The 23,149-nt window shown below is 37.0% G+C and overlaps 1 protein-coding gene across 22 annotated transcripts in view; it reads right to left on the bottom strand.

Annotated features, from left to right (window-relative positions):
- ATP2B2 (ATPase plasma membrane Ca2+ transporting 2) overlaps positions 1 to 23,149 on the bottom strand; it is a 440,214-nt gene that overhangs the window by 215,325 nt on the left and 201,740 nt on the right. The window contains exon 1 of one of the 22 annotated variants that reach the window (XM_069769741.1): positions 5,868 to 5,886. The exons of the other annotated variants lie outside the window; for them this stretch is intronic. The gene's annotated coding sequence lies outside the window, so the exon portion shown is untranslated. Of the gene's footprint in view, positions 1 to 5,867; positions 5,887 to 23,149 lie in introns of those variants that run through there. 22 annotated transcript variants of the gene reach the window in all.

Below are 23,149 nucleotides of genomic sequence, written 5' to 3'. Positions count from 1 at the left end.
CCTCCTAGTGAGAAAGTTCTTTATATTTAACCAGAAATTCCCATACTGCAACTTACATATATTACCTCATATCCTTTTGCTGTGTACCTCAGAGATGAGTCTAACTCTGCCTTCTTTTATAACCCTCCACTGGCTAACTGAAGAAAGCAATAAAACTAAATCCACCTAAGCCATCTCTTCTCCAGACTGAACCACCCCAGCTCGCTCAGCCTCTCCTTGTATGCCACGTGCTCCCCTACCCTGGTGGCCCTTCACTGGACTTCCCCCAGTTGTCAGTGTCTGCCCTGTACTGGGGAGACTGAGACCGGTCACAACACTCCAGATGCAATTTCACAAGTTTTAAGCAGAGGGAGGAAGTTAAAAAGAGTGGAGTTGACAGTTATTAAAAAGTTTTAGTGACCAGATTTTGGCTCAAGCATCATATACATAGTATTTAAGTTCTACCTGCCATACCAAATTGCTTTCATTGCTTATACAACACCATCATTTATCCAATACCGCTGAGAGTAAGTGAAGAGTTTGGATATAATTTGTCAAAGTGATTGGGAATAGAACTTCATTTTCAGAATCAAGGATAAAGTTTCACAATTGGCACTGGGGGGCGGGGGGGACGACCCACCATTTCAAATATAATGAAGCACATCCACTTGATCAAAAAACTAAACCTAGACTGGATTTTCAGAGACATATTTGAACCTCAAGGTCAAATGTTGCAAATAAAGATTAACTATGTTTCCCACATACAGGATTAGCCACATAAGAGAGATGCTTTTAAAAACTGTTTTCCTTCAGTCCACAAAATATTGGAATTGAGGGACGTAACTCCCATCAGTGAAGGAGTTTGATACATTTACAAATCTTCATTCCCAATGCTATCAAGCCAGCCTTGCTAAAAATAATTAAATTTGATTGTCAGAAAAAAACCCCAACTGTTTACTAGCTTTAGCAGGTTGTATAAATCCCCAAAATATTCAGAGGAATACTGATTTCTGCTATATTGGAAGTTTTACAGTATATGAGTGAATGCAATACCTAAAACTGAACATGAACATTTACGGTCAAAGTAAGACACTATCAGATCATTAGTTTTAATCATCTATACCTTTGTTTCATAAATACAATTTGAAAAATGAGGCTTTGGTAAAGGCATATACAGACAAACAAAAGCATATTAGAGCAGCATGCAGAGATTATTAACTCAACTAGCTTTCCAAAAACTGAAATTTATCCAGAGGGGCGCTGCTGGGGAAAGGTCTGAATATGCACTAAGAGGTAGGTAGGAATCATGTAAAATGGTGGACAAACAAAGGACCAAATCAATTAGTACTTCAGTGGAGCCACAATATTAAGAAAGAGAGAACTTGTGCATGAAGTCAGTCTCTCTGATGTTTAACCAAAATAAAATCAGCACACATCTAGAAAAAGCAACACGGAGGCAGTCGGCAGCACAGATAATAAGCAGTAGCATCTCTTAGCACAGAAAAGGATGTTAATTTAGCTGTTAAATGTCTTACAGCATTATCTCATACTCAGCAGGAGTGATGCAACTCTGTAGCATCTTTGGAGATGTCGTTTGTGGAAAAGGGAAGACGGGGACTGTCAGTGGCACCAGTGGAGGCACTGCTGTCATACCGTGTGTCAAGGAACACAGACAAGCAGAAAAACTGGAGAATGAAGGAGTCATGAAGTGTCTGAAGAGAGCAGAAGCTCTTAAACCTTTTCCAAATAACTGTGACCCAACAGAGAAGATAGGGAAAGACTAGTATTGATAACAAGCCTTCACCGTGGAATTCAGATGAAAGAAAATCTATTGATACAGCTTTGTAGCATGGCTTTCCCATGCCATCTCATGTTACAAACAAGCATCCTCACTTCTGCTTCTCGGATACCTATATATTGCCAAAACTTGCCAGGCACAGAGTAGTTTGGCTGTCTTGTCCAAATGTGAACATCATTTACAGCTCACCTGGACAGAACCAGCAAAAATGAAAAAGGCATTTGTTACCGAGAATGGAGCTGTCTGACTAGATGGTGATTCAGGAACACTTACAGTATTTTAAAATTTACAACCTGCTAACCGAATATCTGTGTATATTCAGATGAAATGATTGGGCAGTGGAGTTCAGAGCAGTAGTCTTTTAAAGGCAAATCCAATTACGTTTGGATTTGGGCAACTTAAAGTCACCCAAAGTTTCAGAAATAATGACTAAACAGCTTTCTAAGGCACTCTGAAACAAATTTTCTGTTATGATGCAGATGGATTTTGCAACACTTACAAATCCCATTAGCAGCAATGAGAACTGTAGGACTTGATCCACATGATGCATTATCATTGAAATGTTCCCTATTTAATTAATAAAGAAAATGCAAACACTCTTTTCAGTTGATTTTTACAACATTAAATAGCTTACAAATTGTTCCACAGATGCTTTTACTGGTGCACATGGGCTCCAACACTTAAGCAAAATCATTCCTTCACCTCAGCTGAAACCTCGGCCCTTAATTAGCAGCAACTGTTAAGAACTGACATTTCCCTTGATACTAACAGTATACCTTCCCCACAAAAGACTATCATAATTCTTTGGGAGTTTCATACCTTCACTTAAGAAACTAGGCAATTACAGCTTGCTCATGTTCCATTTTGTGGCTCCAGCAGTTTTCTTAACCTTGAGAAAATTTTGCATCATTATTCTAATTACAAGAAGTGGGAGTACCCAAAATCTTTCCAACAAAGAAACGAAACTGAGATGGCAGATGCATGAAATTTTGTACTGCAAAATGACAGAAGGGGAAGTAATGAAATACTAGAACTGTCACTTACCCAGGTAAGAGTCAGCTGTTGTAAGTAAAAAACTACATTCTTTTAAACTCATTCAGGTATTGCTACATGGACACCAAGTATTTATTCTGTTACAAAATAAAGCTACAGTAACTTAATTGTTTCTTTTAAAAAACAGTTGCCACTCTAACGGGAAGACAAACAGCATGTATGCGTTTGTGATACATTTTAAAACCCCAAACCCAACAAAGGAAAGTTTTCCCATGTGTCCTGACACACCATCATACATGAAAAATGCATGCAGTTTCCTATTTAGTTTACACATTAGATTACAGGGCCGAATGCGATGGCTGGGTATTTAAATACCCTACTAAGCCATTTACATTTACAAGAGAGTTGCCTCCTGAGGCAACTGTGGAACCCAATATGCGGAAGTCCTAGATGCCATAAAGACTACGGAGCAATCACTCCCCAAAATTTTGAGGACAGTGAAGGAGTTTAACATTTTAACAGCTTCCTGTTTCAGTCCTCAAATTTATTAAGGTCTCTGTGCTAGGAAAACTAGAAAGTTTTTATTCAAATAAAATATATAATTACACAGGATTTTCTCAAGTATAGGAAACTTCAGTGAAATCCAGTAAGAACCTTACATGCATACCTATTCTAGATGGGCAGAAGTGAGGTATCACAGTGATCTCTTCCATAGAAGAAACCTTTGGATATATATGCAATCAGAGATGTCTTAGCACATATTTAAAACACAGAGTAAATTCAGGTTTCAATCTTTCCTCCAGAACGCACAGATTTCTCTAAACTGTACTTGGGTAACCTCTTATATAATCCCAGGACTTCCCTATTTTAAAATACATATGAAATATTCTGAGTTTGAGTACAGAGATAACAAAGTAGTCAAACAAATCTGAATGCTTCTTAAACGCAGCACTTTTTTCTTTTGACAGCTGCCTGAGAACAGAGGGTATGGGGAACTGTTCCTCCTTTAAATTTAGCTTCAACCTCTGCGGAAATTCCTTCCAGTGCTCCATCGTCTGCTGCCTGGTCCTTCCATTCAAAAGGCAAGGGACAATGAACCCAATCTGGCTGACCCATTCTCATGACTACTTATTAGCTTTGTAGCTACAGGGAAGTTACAGAAAGGAAAAACTGAACACACTTCTAAAGAGAAAACACAATTTATTTCCTTTACTTCTAAGACCAGGAAGATTTTTCTATCTGTACTAGTGCTCATCCCCAGAAATGGGACAGCCGGGTGCTGTAGCAGCCCTGTATTTCACATCTTTTTCTCGTAAGATGAGAGGCAAGTACTGGTACTACCCCAGACAGATGCAGTGCCCTCAGAGTCTCCGTGAGGCTCTGGAGCTGCACAGGTATCTGGTTGACATGGGATTTTTCTGAAATTAGAACATTGCCCCATTTTCAGTAAAGCCTCCAAGATTCCAGGGTTGTCCCTGTTAGCAAGGACACTCCTTGAAATTAGGACATCTGATAACCTTAAAGAAGGAGGGTAATTAGTCACATCTCTGCAACCTTTTCTCCTAAAGAAACAGTGATAAAAGTAAACTCCTATTAGAATATCATTAAATGCATTATTATGCAATGCTAGTTACATAACCATGCTTTACCAACTTCAGGTATTTACAGGCAGAATTCAGTTTTACAGACTTGCCCAGATATGAACATTTTTTAAAGTATGGATTGTCTCTCTCAGAGGGGATGAAAAAAAGCTTTGCTCTTAGATACATTTCTAGCTAAACTGATGAATGGCAGATTGTCTGCCAATATTTCAGATGCAACTTGAATACTTAAAAAAAAAAAAAAAGTCTCTTTTAGAATCCCTTTTCAGCTAATTCCTTTCAGAGAAGTTATAAATTTCATATAAGTATTTGCAAATCCAAATATATCACCCTATCCAGACATTCAGTACCATTTGGATTTCAGCTAAAACTGCACTGTGACTCTATTCAAAATTCAAGGATAAGCAAAATTTGACTACATAAAACATGACAACTTGCAAAACGTTGCTGTATTTTATCAAAAATAATTCTGTAATCTATTTTCCTGTACCCCTACTTCCAATAGGGAGCAGGAATAGTGATGCATTCCATGTTCTACTAAAACAGTGAGTCTAATTTTACTCATTTAACAGGTTTAGTTTGTTCAGAAACAAATATTGTAACCTCCAAAATAAATATTTGAATATTGTGCTTATTTGGTGTCTAAGCTCAAGTTAAAGACAAATAAAATTCACACCTATTATATGGGTCTGAAAGTAAGAAAAGAATGAAACATCAGTGCATGTGAAATTCTGACAGGGCAAAATCTGGTCCTGAATGCATTTGTAACAGATTATGTTTAAATAGAAAGGATGTAAATTTTCAATATAGAAATCTATGCAAAGTACAAGCATTATTATATAAAGTTCATTAGTAAGCTGCTTTTTATCTTTCCAAATATTTTCTTGTAATATTGAACATTTACTGTTATCTATTAAATTCATCCCAAAACATTGCATTTGTAACGAGCTAAAGTACACTGTGTGACAACTGTTAATGAGAATATAAGCAGCTGATTAATATTTCAGGTACAACATCATCACTAGGTAATAAATCCTGCAAAAATAGTAATAGTTTAGTTTTTCTTCTACATACATGGTTCTATTATAATGAATCATTTCTATTATCATACTTTCTAAAATTAAAACATAGGGGACGTTTTCAAAGCAATTATCATCATTTGCCTTCTGGCTGTGCAAACTAATAATGGACATCCTCTCTCTTACAAGCCCACATATCCGCCTTATGACTTAAAAGTAACTCAAGTTGCTCCTTGTTATACACGCTGCTTGTGCACCCTCCCTCAGAACACAAAATATTGTTTCGACAGCATAAAATCATCCTGACGGATAGCAAAGCGTAGCAAGAAAGTTACCATGAAAAGCAGTAGTCTCCCGTACCTGAAATTCTCCAACCACTGGGATTGTATTACTGAACCAAGAGATAAATTATGCAAGTGAGACACAGCTCCCCATGACAGCAAGAAGGCACAGATGACCATACTACGATGTACTTACCTACGACTAACTCCCGAGTGGTCTGAACATGTGCTAGAAAGGACACACCTTTCCTTTAAGGGGAGCACTTTCTCTCCACCCCCTATAGATTTCTCTCTCTCCTCCCTTCTCTCTCCCTCTCCCCCTTCCCAGCCGACTGCACACCGTCTTGAGGAAGAAAGGCAAGAGAAGCACCGCACTCCTGAAAGCAAAATACACAGCGCAGGGCAACACAAAACACGGAGGAGGGAACAGGAGTAGGTAGTTGCTTTTTTTATTAACAAATCTTGAAAAATAGAACTAGTTTTCTACAGTTGTCCATTCCCGATAATTTAAACTGTCTCTTGCGGAATTCACTAGTTTGCAGTAGAAGACAACAAAGAAAGGGGACCGCGGGTTTCATTTGCCCTGTCAGTTCCTGTGTTCCTAATTTTTTAATGCACCATGCCTACTCAAGAAAATAAAGCCTGGGCTTTGTGCACACCTCAGGCTATTGAGCCAGGGAGAAGACAGCTCTTTACTCACAAAACAAACAAAAGCATGTGCAAAATTAAGCAAAACAAGATCCACTGAAGTTAGAAGCACTTAAACCAGAAATAATGACTTTCAAAAACCACTATTAGGAAATGCTACTGAAAAGGCAGGAAGCTATTAGAGTTCCAACCACTGCTGCCAATTTGCACTTATTTATTTAAGTATTTTATATGAAATGGAAGACTAGTAGCAAAGAAAGTCTTCACACCAAACCCAGAATACCACACCAGTTATCTGTTATGGAAATATTCTAGGAAATAAGAGGTAGTGGATTAAACGTGATCAAGCAGAAGGTGAAACCGAATCCCAGCCTCCCTCACTCTGAATCCCTCAACCACTAAAACATTACAAAAGAGGGGAGGCAACTAAGTCACTGTTCCTATTTCTCAGATTCTCTTCAGATGTTTCGACACCACGTGTAAGCCTAGCTCTCTATTTTGGTCAAACCTGACTAAACGGAACTGTAACAGGTTTTTTCCATGATAAATACAAATATATTGAACTATTATTCTCAAATTAAAGCTTGGAGGAAATAAAGGAAAGGAGAAAAGGGAAAGAATGTTCTTAATAGCTTCAATTTTAAAAGACATCCACACAAAAAAAAGTGAGCCAAGTAGTAGTAATCCACATTAAAAAACAAAAACACCCACAATATTTTTTATGGGAGAGACAATATATAGATGGATATTTATACACACACACAGAAAGTTCATATTGGTTTATGTCTGTTCTAAACATCCATCATTTACTCCTTGTTTCTCCTCACGTCAGAATGCACCTGAACAACAAATTGACTAGTGCATGTGCATACGCCCAAAGAGGTTCAGTTCTACAGAACAATCACATCATACTGTTTTAACATTAAACACTAAGCTTTCAAACCCCATTAATTTCTCACAGATAAACATTCTATCCCGTTAATAAAAGACAGAATTATGATTACAAAAAAAGACTTATAAAATATCCAAAAGAAAGCAAACTTTTAGTGCCACTTTTTAAAATTATCCTCCAATTATCTCAGTAAAAGTTACTATATTTTAATGGTGCTAATTATGTTTACCACTGTCACACTATGAAAAAGTGATTAAACTAACTGCTGATTCTTTTCCATTACAGATCTTTGTATCTGTAAAACATAACATTTTCCCCTATAGGCCTAATAAATATTTGTGATACAGTCTAGAAGAATTATACTTTTGTATTTAAAAATTAGGATTGTTGGAATTTTACCTTAGAAGATCAAATCCTATGAGTTAATGGGTTCTTGACCAATCAGAATTTAAAGTAGTATTTCACATGGACAGACCCTCCATAACAGACAGTTGAGGTGAAGAACAAACAGTCCCAGATTCTTGGGTTTATGAGTGTAAAAAGAGACTCCAAAAAAAATGCTAGAGATAGCTTCACCGAACTACTAAAATAATTGTTAAAATCTAGGTAATTCAAACACTTAAAAGTATTACAGAAACAAAATATGGCACTATACAACCTGTTCAAAATGTACATTTGAGGCATGCAAATGATCCAAAATAAAACAAATTATATCTTAAAAAGAAAGCAGTATGTGCAACATCCATAAAATATTTTTCTTAAGCACTAAGAAGAAATTTCTGTTAGTAAGATGACTCATTTCTTAACTCAAAGTGATAAATATATTAAATATCTATTTGTTAGGACTCAGCCTAAGTACCTATTTAAAAATCATGGACTTTTATTCATATTTCATGTCCAAACAAGAACTTGAGCAAGAAAGCACTGAAACTGTAATAAATTGCTGGGTTTCATATTCTTACAAGTCCAGAATGTTATAGCAAGTCTGCCTTTTAAATGGCAAAATTAAAATACACATTAAGCACATTTTCTTAGCGGTGTCCTGCAAGTATTCTACACTGATTTGACTAAGCATTAAAAATACAGGTGTATCCTGAAATATACTTACAATTCTGTCTCATAGCTACTTACACTCCAACCCAATTTCTAAAATTACAGCATATTCTGTTAATCAAAGCTGTTTGCTCAGCAACACATTTCCATGCATCCATAAGAAGCTCCATTCACTCCACGCAGCGAAACTTATAGTTCATTTCTAACTGGTTTTGCTGAAAAGTAACTCTTTGATTTATCAAGGATTTGCACATATTGTACAGCATACTATGGAGCTTATTTAGAGCAGACAAAAAGTAACCAATAAATACATTACACAATTATTCAAAGCCCAAATGGCACTGTGACCTGCAAAAGTACATAGTGCACACAGCACAGTCAGCCAAAAATGCAACTGTGTCCATACATATGAACAATGAGTCATTGGAGTTAGCGGGGGGAAGAGCATATCAGTAGTTGCTCCCACACTGGCAAAAGGTAACTGTCACTTCAAAGCAAACACTGTTGGCACTATAATGTTTATACAAATAAATAGTTTTTCATCTAATTCCCATTTTCAAGAACAGAAGTGTTTACTAGTAGCCATTCTGAACCTGAGCAGAGGAGTCTAAATTTAAAGAGTTTAAGTAACTTATTTACCTTACCATAACGATACTTTCCATTCTGAATAACTCTGAAATTGTTTTATCTACATTGATAGAGAAATAAATGTCAATTGGGGTGGGGACTATTATTTATTTATTACTACTGTGATCAAGTCAAAAAGCCAAAAATCTACACTGGTGCGTGCTTAAAAATTATAGAAACAAAATGACAGAAGTTTCGCTCACAGGGTAGGAACTGGACATTCAAGACCATTCCAAGGTATTACTTTAGGAAAGTCATTTTTGCCACTGCTCTAAAATTTGCATGAAGCTTAGAGTAACTGAATGTTATCTTCATATTAGATTATAACAATCATCTTTGTTAGCCAGATATATACACATTTTCCTGTACATAAATTTAAGTTACTGGCCTAGATAACTTTCGTAACAGATAGAATATTGTTTCTCGTCCAAGTAGTTTGTAGGAAATCTGTAACTATAGCACCAGATTATTTTAAGAGGTCTACATAAGATAAGATACAGTAAGTTTATACAATATGACAAATCATTGTATCAAGGCATATATACAAGGTTAAAGGAGAGAGTATAATTTCAAGGAACAAATAAAGAAGAACGGAGATGATGGAAGGCCAGCGGGGGGGTCCTGTTGCTGGGGGGAAGGGCACAACCACCACTAGTTTCTCAAGCCATAAAATACTTTCAACTTTTGAATTGGATTTTTCTTTATAGGAAATCAGAAGGCCATTTTCAGCAACATTTTAAAATGTACAATCTCATTCAAAAAAATACGCAAGAGAAATAAGAACTAAATGAATCACAAAACTAGGAAGCAATGAATTTGGCAAAGGGTAATAGAAAATGGAGGCCACCTTTACCGGTATTTCCATAAATTTAGCTCTGTGGTTTCAAATTTAAGAACAAAACAGTTCATTTAAAAGAACATTTAAAAGAAACCAGGATTTTTTAACAAAAACTCTCTACCAACAGCCTGAAATAAAAAAGTGGGTTTGATGAAATCAATACGATTGTATGCTTTACAGCTTGAGAGGTGACCTTTATATCAGATCTTCCATTTCTCATCTTCTGAATAATTTTGCTTACACCAATTCTCTGCAAGCAGAGTTGAAAAGGGTGCAAGAACTATGAATTATTAAAAAAGCTACTAGGTAGGCACCACAGAAGCTAGTGACCTTATGAAAAATCACCTCCTAGCTCTGCATCTAATAAACGAGTGTCTGTTGTACCTCAGTATTTCACAGACATCCAGACATCTCCCCGAAACAATGTGCTACAGAACCTGCACATGTAAAGGAAATTTGACCTCACCTACAGAAAGGTAAAAACAAACTCCACTCCACAGATTTTTTGTGCTATTGCAGCAGTACCTAAGACGTACCACTGCAGCACATTTTTTAGATGTATAGATAGCAACTGAGCAGTAATATTTTATGAAGGTGTCAACTTACTGCCCCAAAGGTAACTGGTAAGTGCAAGACAGGCATTGTGTCTCCAGACTTTAAAGACAATTGCAAAAACCTATAATACAGCGTTGACTATCATTATAACACAAATTAATGTACAAACACAAATGTTAAAAACCCTACATCTTTATGCAGGTTGAATGTATTTCGCATCATGGATGATACCCCCAAAGTCAGTGGTATGAGGAGGTATTCACTAAATGGCCACACCTTCAGCAACAGCAACTTCTTTGCAGTAGTTTGAAAAGATGATTAGGAACTGAACCAATAGATGTTACGTGAGAATAGGGCTTGGGGAGAAATTTTTTTGTCATAAACTTAGGTGCATAAGCAAGACAAAACAGTTTCTAGCAATGTATCAGTTTGAACCCATTAAGGGGCAGGCCCCAAAATTTGACCTAATGATATCTTCGTTATTTTTTATTAATCACTTGCTGTTAGCAATTTTCAAGGCAGAATAATACAAAGGAATAAAATGGGAACAAACTGAATCTATTTCATAGTCTCTATCATCTACACCCATTTCTTTTATCTGTAAGACCGTCCAATATCCATATTTGGTTAGTATCAAATCAAACATTTTCTCAAGTAACTTTATTAGTCTGAATTCATCCAAATGCATCTGTCATGGCAAACCCTTCCGTAATACAAGAACAGATTTTCTGCTTGAGAAGAAAGTTTCAAAAGTAAATGTTTTCTACTTTTCAAGGCTCTGTAAAACATTTTTTTCAGAAGAGCCACACAGTCTTTTTAAGTAATTCATCTGCTTTTTAAAGAGGTAGAACAGTGGACGCCTAAGTTGCAAAACCCCTTTCAACCTCAGTAAATTATCATTTAATTACATGCTATGTTAGATCTGCTAAAGCATTTGTGTACTTTTGTGCTCAGACTGTTCTCACAGTCTGAATTCATCCCCCACCATGTTTTTTTTCCATAATTATGACGAAGAAAATATACAAACTATAATAAGACTGTCCCAAATATTTGACCAAAACACAAACACAGCTTTAAAAATATCCTCTTCTCATTTAAGGACTACTAATCCCAGATAACAAACCTTCTCTAGAAGGAGTTAAGTAGGAAGTTCCCGTAATTTACATTTTAAAACTGTTATACTCCAATCCCAACTACAGAATCAGCGCCACATGCACATATATACATAATATACTCATATACCAGAAAATTCAAAGTGAGACTCTATTTTCATAAGCCGAACACAAGCAGGGCTCATCTGGGTTGAATATGTAAAAATCAAAGATACGTAAGACACCTGATAGAAATTCTCCTGTGCTAGCACCTGAGAAGTCAGAAGACCCCCATGTAATGCACAGCTCATCCAGCCTAGATTTACAAGAATAGCTGGAGCAGTGTAAACTGTTGAAAGCTTTCAGATTCCTCTCACAGCTTTTAGCAGCCGTAGAAGACATGCAGCTTCCAAAGCTGATAAGCCCTGTAATGCTAACTTGCAAACAAACATCTCCTAAGAAACTTAAACAGTAGCTACTCACTCAACGATGACGTAGTCTGTTCAGTTAAATGAACACAGAAAAGTCAGTCTGCATTTTTTGACATCTGCTTTGGTTTTGGTATGAAGTGCCAGTTGCATTATAAGAAAGAAATCCTGACCTTTGTAATGAGAAAAAAAAAAAACCCAAACCAAACCTCACAGAATAAAAAACTAAGCCAAACTTTTTAATAAATCATTTAGCAAAAGAGAATTTACAACTGGTTATAGTACTGGTAATTACACATCTCAACATACATGATGTCCAGAGAAGTATGTTTTGCAGTTATTCGAGCGGTGCAACTGATCTATTTAAAATATTTATATTTAATTGATCAGGGAGCCTAATGGCTACTTACCCTTTAGCAAGTGCAGTGCAACTGCTTCTTCAAACACACTGTTTAAGCTCTCACCAGTCTTTGCACGGAAGTACTGGGACATTTTGTACTTTAGTTGCCAGATCAGATATAAACAAGGCTCACAGTGTCCCTACTATGGTCCTTTATATTTTACAGATTCAGAATGATTGCTGTTTAATAAATTACTGTATTTCCTTGAAATTCAGGCACATCACTGAAATCATTAAATGGAAGTCATCAAAACAGAAAATTTTCTCTTTTTTTCTCAGAGCACCAAGGGCCAGATAGATCCCAACTACACCATTTTCACAAACTGCTTATCTGAATCCATATAGAAGCCATCCTGGAAGGATAAGAGCAGCTAGAAGAGCTTGCGTAACCACCATCAGTGCAAAGTATTTTCTGGAGCTAAATGTAACCTTCAGAACTCTCCTTTCAGACTACTAAAACACACACATATCCAAAGATTTTTCAGAAGATGAAGCAGGAAAATAAAGAAACAAATTATTTGCCCTTATCCAAATGACAAAATCTCTCAGGTTAAAAAAGTATATACCAATATAAGCATTACTTCATAATTTTATAAATGTTTCATAAAGCACTACTTTATCATGGTAGCACTATGCCACAAATGCCAAAATCCCAGAATGCTTTCTCCAGAGCCACTTTTCAAACCATTTCTTGTTTACAAGAAGTGACCTAAGAAATAGATAATGGGTCAGGGGAAAATATTCTGCCCCAGTGACACATTAATGCAAATTAGTAGAAGGAGAGATTTAGTCTTCATTCCTCACCAGTATCTTACATTACATCAAATCATTTGCTTCAGTGGAAGGTGAAAGCCACTCAGCAGCCTGAAAATTTGAATATTATTGGTCCAGAAGAACCTAAACTATATATACTTAACATGGAATTAAAACATGACCTCTTCTAAGTATGAAACAGTACAAAGAAAAGTCATTCTTCAATTTCAGACTGACTCTAGGAAAATGTACATGTATGAAGATAAGAAACCGTTGTGCATCTGTAAAAACCCCACCAATCTCTTCTGCTAGTGATTGCTACTCGCTTTGAGTTTCAGAACAAACAGTGTGGGTAGTAAGGTTTTGGTAAGTGCACTCTTAACAACTGAGTTAATTTTCACTTCACCAGGTGGAATTCAGAAATGCTGAAGATAATAATTTCTTGCTGACATTTGAGATTAACATGAATCCAACCATTCCATATTAATGACTAAAAATTCAGTATGTCAATAATAATAATATAGTTTATTTTGCTCCTATTTATTCTCCCCGACTAAATTTAATTCATATTTGTATTAGTTGCCTGAGCATCTTAGTAAAACTTAGAAATAGAAAAGAAAATGCTGACCAATGTTATTTTAAATTAATTTTTAAAATCGAAAAAAAATCTGTCTCCAGTAGAAAGAGAAAAATTTTAATACTTACAAACATTACAAAAGTACAAGCTAGCAATTCTCAAAAATTCACTTCACTTTTTTTACAGCATTTTCTGGTTTTGTTCAATTGTGAAAATGACTGGTAGAATAGCTTAAGACATCATAAAATTCAAGTGATACCTTTAGCTTATAACATGTACAATGGAAAGCAATACTGAAAAGTAGAAGCTTTACCATTACCAAGAACACTTAAGTATAAAACATTGGTAAATATCTTTAAATTTAACTATAAATTCTGAGTGTGTGACTGATAAGGAAAGCTTTTGCAAACATCAGTGAACCATATTAATGTTTTTTATAGTTAATCTTGTGCACAAAAAGGACAAAAATAAGAAAACAGAGTGTTGAACAGGAAAATCTATGTCTAAAGATATTCCCGTCTTTGAATTGAAAGCCCAACATGAGAAGCAGTTCAGGACAGTTCATACAGGCCTGTATCACTTCCACAGAGGCAAACTGACATAAATTCTCTTAAAATGGCCTGAAGGAACCCTCCTCACAATTCTAAGATGCAATGAGGTGGATTTTTCTTCATTGAAAGAACATTTTAGTACAGAGGAAAAAAAGATTAAAAATGTGCTGAAAAAATCTGCTATTTTTACCCCATGACAAAAAAAAAATGTTATTTTGCAAACTATTGGGTTTGGGTAAAAATAATCTCTATTAAAACAACACCAAAAAAAATCCTAACACAGGACTTGAAAAGTAGTTACATTGGTCATGGGACAAACTTTTGGTTCTTGTCAGAGGATTCAGAATTTCTTACTTAGGCTCTGGTCCAGTAATTTGCCTGCAATTTAGAAGAAAAACAAAACAAAACTGTTCTCTGTTGCACCCTCAGCAAACTCAGAACATATTCAACACAATAAGCGTAGATGTTAAAACTGAAATGCAGAACTGCAACTAGATCACTCATCACTGATACATGCCAATTTAACAGCGGATTTTTTTTTCCAACACTGAACTTGTGCCTACACTGTTTAAAAAACAGACCCCAAATTTTGTCATATTTAGCTCTTCTTGTTCTGTACTACCAGGAAGAAAATAGACAGCAAAGGTGAAACTGTCATTTCCCACCTTGGTATGAAAAAATCATGGTTTTCACCATCTGGAAGTTCTCGCTGAAAAAAATATTGGGTGCTCTTTGGGTATCATATCATACCTGTGTTTTTCAGGAAAATAAAAGTAATCCTTGAAAAAAAATTAGTGTGACAAACTATCAAAAACAAAGATTAAATATCAAAGTCACACCATTTCTACCTCTTCTGTCATACACACACAAAGCACAGAAATTTTGGTTGTAGGTTTCAAATAACTATTTACTACCATTTGCTATTGTTCGTTATACTGTATTAGGAACTGTAAGGAACACTGCTTTTACAGTCAGCCTTATAAACTACATTCTCCTCTGTGTAAATTACATAAAATCTTGAACTTGACAAATTGTTTCTATTGTAAATTTAAAAACAGCAAAGATGCTCTCTGGAATCGTTGGCAAGAACAGCCTGCAGAGAGTTGTGCCAAAGAGACTGACTTAAAGTTCCTTTGTTCCAGTTTTAAGACTGACTTCTTTTATACTGGTCTCAGCAAATATAAGAATTTCAAAATCACAGTAAAACTCAGGATGTTCCACCGTAACTTCAGAGCCCTTTCTGAGCCCACCCCGACCTGCTCACAACAGAAGACGGAAAACAAGCAGAGGAGGGCAGGCTCCTCTTCTCACATGCAGGGAACGATGGTAGAACATCCCACCAGCCAGGAATGAAAGTTCCGAGGTGTTCCCCCTGCCTCCCTCGGGGCACTCGGCTTCACACCTCCTGGAGCAGAAGGACAGGCATCGTGCGCAGCTGCACGTGCTTTGGTGCTTACGGGGGCAGAGTGCTCTGGCAAGCACGGCTCCTTAAATGCTGCTGGGCTCAATGTAAGGAAAACTACAAAATAACGGATGCTGCTACGTGTGGATGAAATTGCTGCAAAACAGATGATTGACACAAAGCTTGAAATTTTTCTATTTCTAGTTCTAATCAGTCACAGAAGTGGTGCAAACCCTCCAATGCCTCAGTCAGCCAGGAAAGTTGTCCTCTTAGGATAAAGGAGTAGATTCAGTATTCCAGATCACTTTGATTCCCAGATTGAGGGGAATGGAGGTTTGCTTATTTGGGGTTTTTTGCAGACCTGGAACAAGATTCTCCTTAAACAATGAAATAGTTGCAAAAGTATTACTAGTGGCCCATTTAAAATGTTGACATTTTGAAAGCCAACTACTCCAAAGCTACTCACAGTAGTAAAAATCTTCCTATGGACTTTATGATCCCATCTCTCATCTGTATCATGAATGGGTTACAGCATTCTAACCATACGGTCACTTAGCTATTAGAAATAACATATTAATTCAGACTTCAAAACCAATCTATTCCCTGACAACTGATGAGAAATAAGGTCACAATTATTTATTTGACAAATAGGCATCCCGGGAAGTGGTATTTCCTTGTAGTACTCTTGCACTTCCCCATATGTTATATCTACCTGTTCCTGCTGATCCTTAACTTGGGAGCACAGGTCTTCAGAGCTTCCTCTTCTCACCACACTGGAGATGATCTGAATTTACTATTCCAGAATTACTATTCCTGAATAACAGCAATGATTTGGATTTGTTTCAGAATAAAAATGCCTGGTTCGTGCTTAGCTCAAAGTTTTTTGAGAATAGCTATTTTCATTTAGGTTTGTTCTCTACATTAACTTGAATGATTTTGCATTTACTTTATTTGGTTTTAAATATTTCCATTGTATTTCTCTTTTTGGTTGATTCTGCCTACCTTCTTGACAAAACTCTGCAAACATGTCAGACACAATGATCTCACTGCAGAAGTGTCAAGGTCTTGTATGTCCTTGAAGTGTGACAAGCATGATGATTTTTTTTGATCTATTTTCAAATATTGTAGGTACCAGTCCAGTTCTGCCTCTATGTTCTTCAAGCAGTCAGTTGGCTTTTCTCAAACAAAAAGAATGTAACCCACCACACTCTTACTGCAGAAATTTAAATTATTTTGGGTGCTCTGGAAAGAAACGGTGCAAATATATAAGGAGAAAGTTGCACTTGCTGTTAAGAAATTATACTGTTACAGAAAAGTGATGAAATGGGAGGTCACCGAAATGGCGCAGGGACTGTGTGGTCTGGTCACCTGCTTTTCACGCCAAGCATAAGCAGATCTTCTCACCATCCTCTTCTGCTATGTCATCTTTCCTGCTAACCTGATCCACATCTTCACACACCAAAGCCTCAGCCATGAGGGAGCAGGAGGCTTCTAACAGATGGTAATGGTGTAATCTGTGCTTTCTCTTCAGCTAGTAGCACTTCAAGTGAGTCATGATGAACTGACAGATTTTCAAGACTGAGTGTTACCTGGGGACATGTCCCTCAGGGTCTGAGAAGCCAGCCTCCTGGGATTCAGTTTGACCCTGGGGCTGACCTCATGGGCAAAGGGAGCAGGAGGTGTTGGGAATCAACTATTTAAAGCTCATTACAATATCAATGTCAAGCTCAAAGGAACTGCCAAGTCCACTTAATCCTTCCTGCTGAAAACATACCTTCCAAACTGAAAGCATATTTATCTCAATCTTACTTAAGCAAAGCTGACTCTTTTTTTTTTTTTCTCCTTAGAGAAATCTCTGGAGTTATTGCTCAGTTAACTTGAAAACTGTTCAACCCTGCACAGCACCTATTCATTTTACCCTATTTATACACCACTTAATGGTTCCTTTACACCCCACATCAGAACGAATTACCAATAAACATTGCTGTAATCTGTTTACTACATCCTGTTCATCCAGTTTAGATTGTACTAAGCTTCCACAACAGCTTAGACATTCTTTATGTAATAAGGCTGGAACAGCAAGACTTACCATGCCTGAGTGCACACAAACCTCAAACTGGTCTTCTACAATTCACAACCCACATCCCATTTGAGCTTCATTTATATTTTCAATTAAGAAACTGATACCTCAACTCCTATATGTAGGGGACACATATTCCATGTGTTTGCCATTGAGAGCATAGTTCTTATAGGAAGAAACATAAAACATACCTTTTATTTCTATTTTTGCAACTTTAACATAAGTATTGAGTTTCGATCTTTCTTTGAAACAGCCTTACCAACAAGAAAATGAATGCACAATAATATATCTTGTTTCTGGCTGGAAAAGCCATTCAGTCACCGTTGTTTATTGTTCCAAGGAAATCGTAACCATAGACACTATAACTTCAAGGAATTGCGGCCAGTGTTCAAAGAGGTAGATTTACTGAAAGAATAATCAAATAGATTAATACACTTCTCCATCACACGATGTTTTGGTAATTTACAGTGTCTCTATGGGACATACTGATTGGTACAGCATGAAAAACCATCACAATGCCTGCACTCCCCTGCACTGTAATGTAGACTGTATCCACTTTTTAAATTAAAAGTGGTTTGTTTTTTTTCCTGTGAATAATGCTTCTGCACTTCAAATAAGTAGCACACTCTGGCTCCAGGAAGACTTTATTGTGGTCTTTCAATATATAACGGGTTCTTATAAGAAAGATGGAGACAGATTTTTTTACCAAGGCCTGTAGTGACAAGACAAGGGGCAGCGGTTTTAAATTGAAAGACAGTAGGTTTAGATCGGACATAAGGAAGAAAGTTTTTACGGTGAGGATGGTGAGACACTGGAACAAGTTGCACAGAGAAGCTGTGGATGCCCCATCACCGGAAGTGTTCAAAGTCAGGTTGGATGGGGCTTTGAGGAACATGATCTACTGAAAAATGTCCCTGCCCATGGCTGGGGGGGTTGGACTAGATGATCTTTAAACGTCCCTTCCAACCCAAAGCATTCTATGATTCTATCTCCTACATGAACTCTGTGATGAGATTTTCATACTGCTCAAAAACCAAAAAAGCCAAACAAACAAAACTATAAACTAATTTTGGAAAAATCAAAGTGTGAAATCATGGCCAAAACAAGACTATTGCATTTAGAACCCAAAAGAAACAAACGACAAGCGTTAAACCACCTACTCAAATGTGTCATTATACATCCATAGGTGCACAAAAGTAACCGCAGTAAAAAGTTACACTAGCTGCTAGTTCTCTGTCAGGAATCCCTCACTTGAGGTATCTTTAGAAACCATTTAAGAAGAGAACAGAAATCACTCAGGAGAAAAAAGTTCTAAAGACCGAAACCTCTATAAACCCTCATAAATTATGCCAGTCTTTGCAAAAATGTTCCACCAATAAGCTTGCATAGACAACAGATAGTCTTTATGAGGGAAAGGTCAGTAATTCCAAATCAATCATACTGATCTGGCAAACAGTTCTATTTCTGAATACTTTAAAAATATTGTACCATAAACCGCAGCAATTCAATAGCTTTTCGTGAGAAGGCAGGTCACCATTTTACTTCTCTTCACTATCTTTCTTCCTGCTACGTTGACTTCTATTTTTCAATCAGAAAAGTACAGAATTTAAACCCAGTCTGACGACATTCCAATAAAATCTTATCTGTTCAGTTCAGTCTCTTTCTTTACATAAAATCTGCATGGACTTCACTGTATATTTTCAGTCTGTGTAATAAATCATCAGATAAAAGATCCTAAAAAATTGTAGAACTCTGTTGTTATTAATTCCATTACCACCAGGTAATTGAGGCTGAAATTTGGAAGAAAATAATACATTGTCTTGTCAGGAGTTGAAACCTTTCAAACACACACCGCAAAATGGAACCATGAAAAAAGGGCACAAATAGAACAACGTTACTGAGGACATCGATAACCAGAAGTAGGACATCCATTTCTCACCCTATGCTGATTTTAGTACAGCTGTTGCATAAAACATCAGAAAGAGCATATTTCCCTTCATTTAGGTTTCTCATGCAAATCCAGGAAGTTACTTAAAGACTCCTTCCCGTTCTTTCCCATTCAGCTGCACAAAGAAGAATATCTGACTAGTAGGACAACAAAGACTAGAAATTAATCTAGGCCAAAAGCAAACTTCAGGAGTCAGAAATAGAAGTCTGCAAATGGGGATGGGTTTTTTCCTTAGGACAAGGTCTCTCAAGAGAAACGTTTGGTAGACCTTGAAGCAAAAGTATAATAATTTTGATGGCTGCCACACAGCTGCTGTAAGTGGCAGGAACGAAGGGATGAGACAACAAGGTAGCTAGGAGGCTTCTGTCGCTGCAGCACTCATCTCAACGGCAACCCCTTTACTCCATATGTCTGGGGGAGGGGGAAGCCCGTCCATCATCCGCACCTCTTACGTTGCTGTCAAATGCCCATTTTTGCTTTGAATTACCTGATGACCTGCTTCACAGAAGTCCAGAAGAAATTTTCTGAAAACGTTGCAGTAGCCTAGATGACACAGGAGTTTGTCTTCCTCACATTGTCATTCATTCATACTGTTTATTTTTTCTACATAATTGTTTTATCTGTGGGTGTAATGTAGTTGATACAGACAGTGGGTTTCAGAGAAGAGGAAGATGCTAGCGCACTGATGTTTTCTTTTTCTGCTCTCTGGCAGTTAAAGTTGCAGCCTTCCATTTAGAGAGTCAAGGGAGATATTAAGCACACAGAAAATATGAGTCTTCATTCCAAGCCAAGCTGCCCATGTCTGACCTTACTCTGTGAGACACTGGAACCAAAACCACCAACAAATCAACACAGCAGTAGCAGGCTGGTCTAAAAGCAGGATACACATAGCAAGCTTTCCCAACACCAGTTTTGTGAGTTAGCCCGCTGAAGCCAACACACAGTTACAAGCCAGCCCCTGAAGGCTTATTTTCAGTGCAATGTTGTTCATCTATTCAGCAAAAGCATTCTGAAGGGAACAGACACCAAACTAGAAAGGTGTATAAGAGAGTTATAATTATATACCCTGCTTGATGGTACTGCAGATCATTTACCCCCTAAAACAATTTCCCAGAACTGTCATAGTTAAACTTAATTACCAACCCCATACTTAAGGCTTCGCTTTCCCATTGCCGGATGGCATATTTTTCACCATGTGCCTTAAAACAGACACCCAGCCAGAGAACTTACACCTACGTGATTGGTTTTCCAGTTGGACTAATACTGAAGCTGTAATTTATCATTTCAGATCTGAGAAAAAAGTTTCCAACCTTCTAGGGCATGGGAGGTGGGGGCAGTACTACATCTCACTCATCATTATTGCTGGCATATTTGCTATTTTAGACAAATAAAATTGAAATAAGTAAATTTTCCTGGACTAGTTCTGCGGTGAAGTCTCCACAGGTTCATTGGAAAAGAATACAGCACTCCAGTGACTAGCACTGAGACTTAATTCAAAGGCTTCGTAACGGCAGCTGCACCCTGATTTCAGAGCTAAACTTCCACTGAGTAAGAGATCACTACAGGCAAAAATCTTAAATAGTGGTGGTGTTGGCAAGAAAACATAAGATAAGGATTATATTAAGTAATGCTCTCATTCAAACACACAATCTTTTCATTTCTCATGCTATTATTTTATAAGATCACTCTTCACTGGATGAATAGGACCATGTAAACACAGGTCTAAGCAGATTTGTAATCTGCTCAAGTATAGAAATTCTTTAGTTCCTATATCTTTTACAAAACCAAGCATATTCATTTAAGTGACTTCCAGTTAGATCTCAACATGTATATGAATAAACACACAGAGTAAATTCAGTACAAAATATTAGGTAAAGGCAAATCTTGCAGAGTCAGTTATTTCTCAGAATGCTTAAGGTTAATAACATCAAGCAGACATTTACAGAAATCACATCATTCGGGGGCTTTAAGAACTCATTACTCACAGTTGTAATCCATTTTCCTAATCCAATGAATGGTATTGAGCAAGAAAACATTTTGGTCATCTGCTGCAAAAATGTTTCATAAATAATTACTTTATTCACTGATACTATAACAACAGAAGTAACTGTGCAATTAAATTAAATTATTTTTGGCTTAGTGTAACTACTGTACTTTGGGATATTTCCCATTTTTAACAGGTGAATTGTAACATACATGGTATGAATATGTATCTGAAAGCATTACACATTTCTGTATTTAACACACTACAATAAAGTATAGAATGTTTGTATTAATACAAGTAGATCTTCTGAAATACAGTCCTGACTATTTTATTGTAGAAGATGCTTGGTTTTCTTGCAGTTTTTATTATTAATACACTGGAAAAATTAGAGGTTATGCTCACAAAACCAGTTTCCTTCTCCATAATTTTATCAAAATACTTTTCCTTGAAGTTTAGCATGCTCTCCCCAGGAAATGAGGCTTTCGGAATGCTGCCTATCTCCATCTCCCCTGACAAACTTTTAATTCACTTGCCCATTACAACCAATTTGATGGAGGAGAGATAATTCACAAGTACTTAGGTCCTACAGCTTTCCTGAATATTTGAATATCTCTCTGGGTCTGATGAGAAGGAAGAAACCTCATCAGCACAGATACTGATGGAAAAGTTGTAACTTAGCAGTTCTTAGCTTACCACATGGTCAGTGCTTACACATCTTCAATAGCAGAGGTAACCATTGATCCTGTCAGCAGTCAAGAGGGGTGAGAAGGGAAAGGTGACGGTCTTGCACAGGGAGAGGAGAAGGGAAAGGAAGTCGGGCACGTACCACAGTGAGATGTGGGTATCATGAGGGTGGCTTAGAGACCGAGATAGAGATCAAATGCAAAAGAGTACAGGGGAAGCACACAACGTCATCTGCAATGGAATGGGGACATCGTGGAATAAGAATTTAGGGACACGGCACAAGATTTGTAGGTAGCCTGATTTCAGAAATTGCTTTGCTTATAAAACAATTTGTTTAGCCACATTTTTATAAGAAGCAACAGTTCTGTCATGTCAGCTACCACCTAACACATTGGGAATAAACCACAGATAAAAGATACAAAAGAAATAGAACTACTATTAAAATGTTGTTACTGCTTCTCACATGAGTTGAAAGATGACAATATGAATATCAATAGGTAAAATCTGGATGGAGCTTCAGAAAGTTAATATAAGCAGAACAGCTCCTTTAGATTTGGTTTCAATGTAGAAGACTTTGGCTTAGCTTCAGTTTGGAGCACTCTTTGTTATCTTGTTTAAATTTTCCAGACAGGTTTACCCACCCCTAATGAATGATGTATTTGCCTAATTAGCCTTTTACCCCTTCACTGAGGATATAGCTGACATGAGTCTTGTGAAAAATCTACAATAAGATCAGAGCTCCAACAAAATACACTGCATTACCCGCTTCTTCCCCCACCAGGCTTAATGATATTCGTAAGTACCAACTGGTTACAGCTCAAGCCCAACAGGAATAAAAACCACCAACAACAACAACAACAAAAAAAACAAAACACCACTGCTTATCAAGACTAAGCAGCAGAAGAAAAATGCTGAGCAGCAGCTGTCAGAACGGGAGGACAAAGACTGAAATGAGAGAAGAAACTGC

Source organism: Haliaeetus albicilla, chromosome 24 (genome assembly GCF_947461875.1).
Source record: "Haliaeetus albicilla chromosome 24, bHalAlb1.1, whole genome shotgun sequence".
Taxonomy (NCBI): domain Eukaryota; kingdom Metazoa; phylum Chordata; class Aves; order Accipitriformes; family Accipitridae; genus Haliaeetus; species Haliaeetus albicilla.
This window is presented reverse-complemented; position numbering and strand designations above follow the sequence as displayed.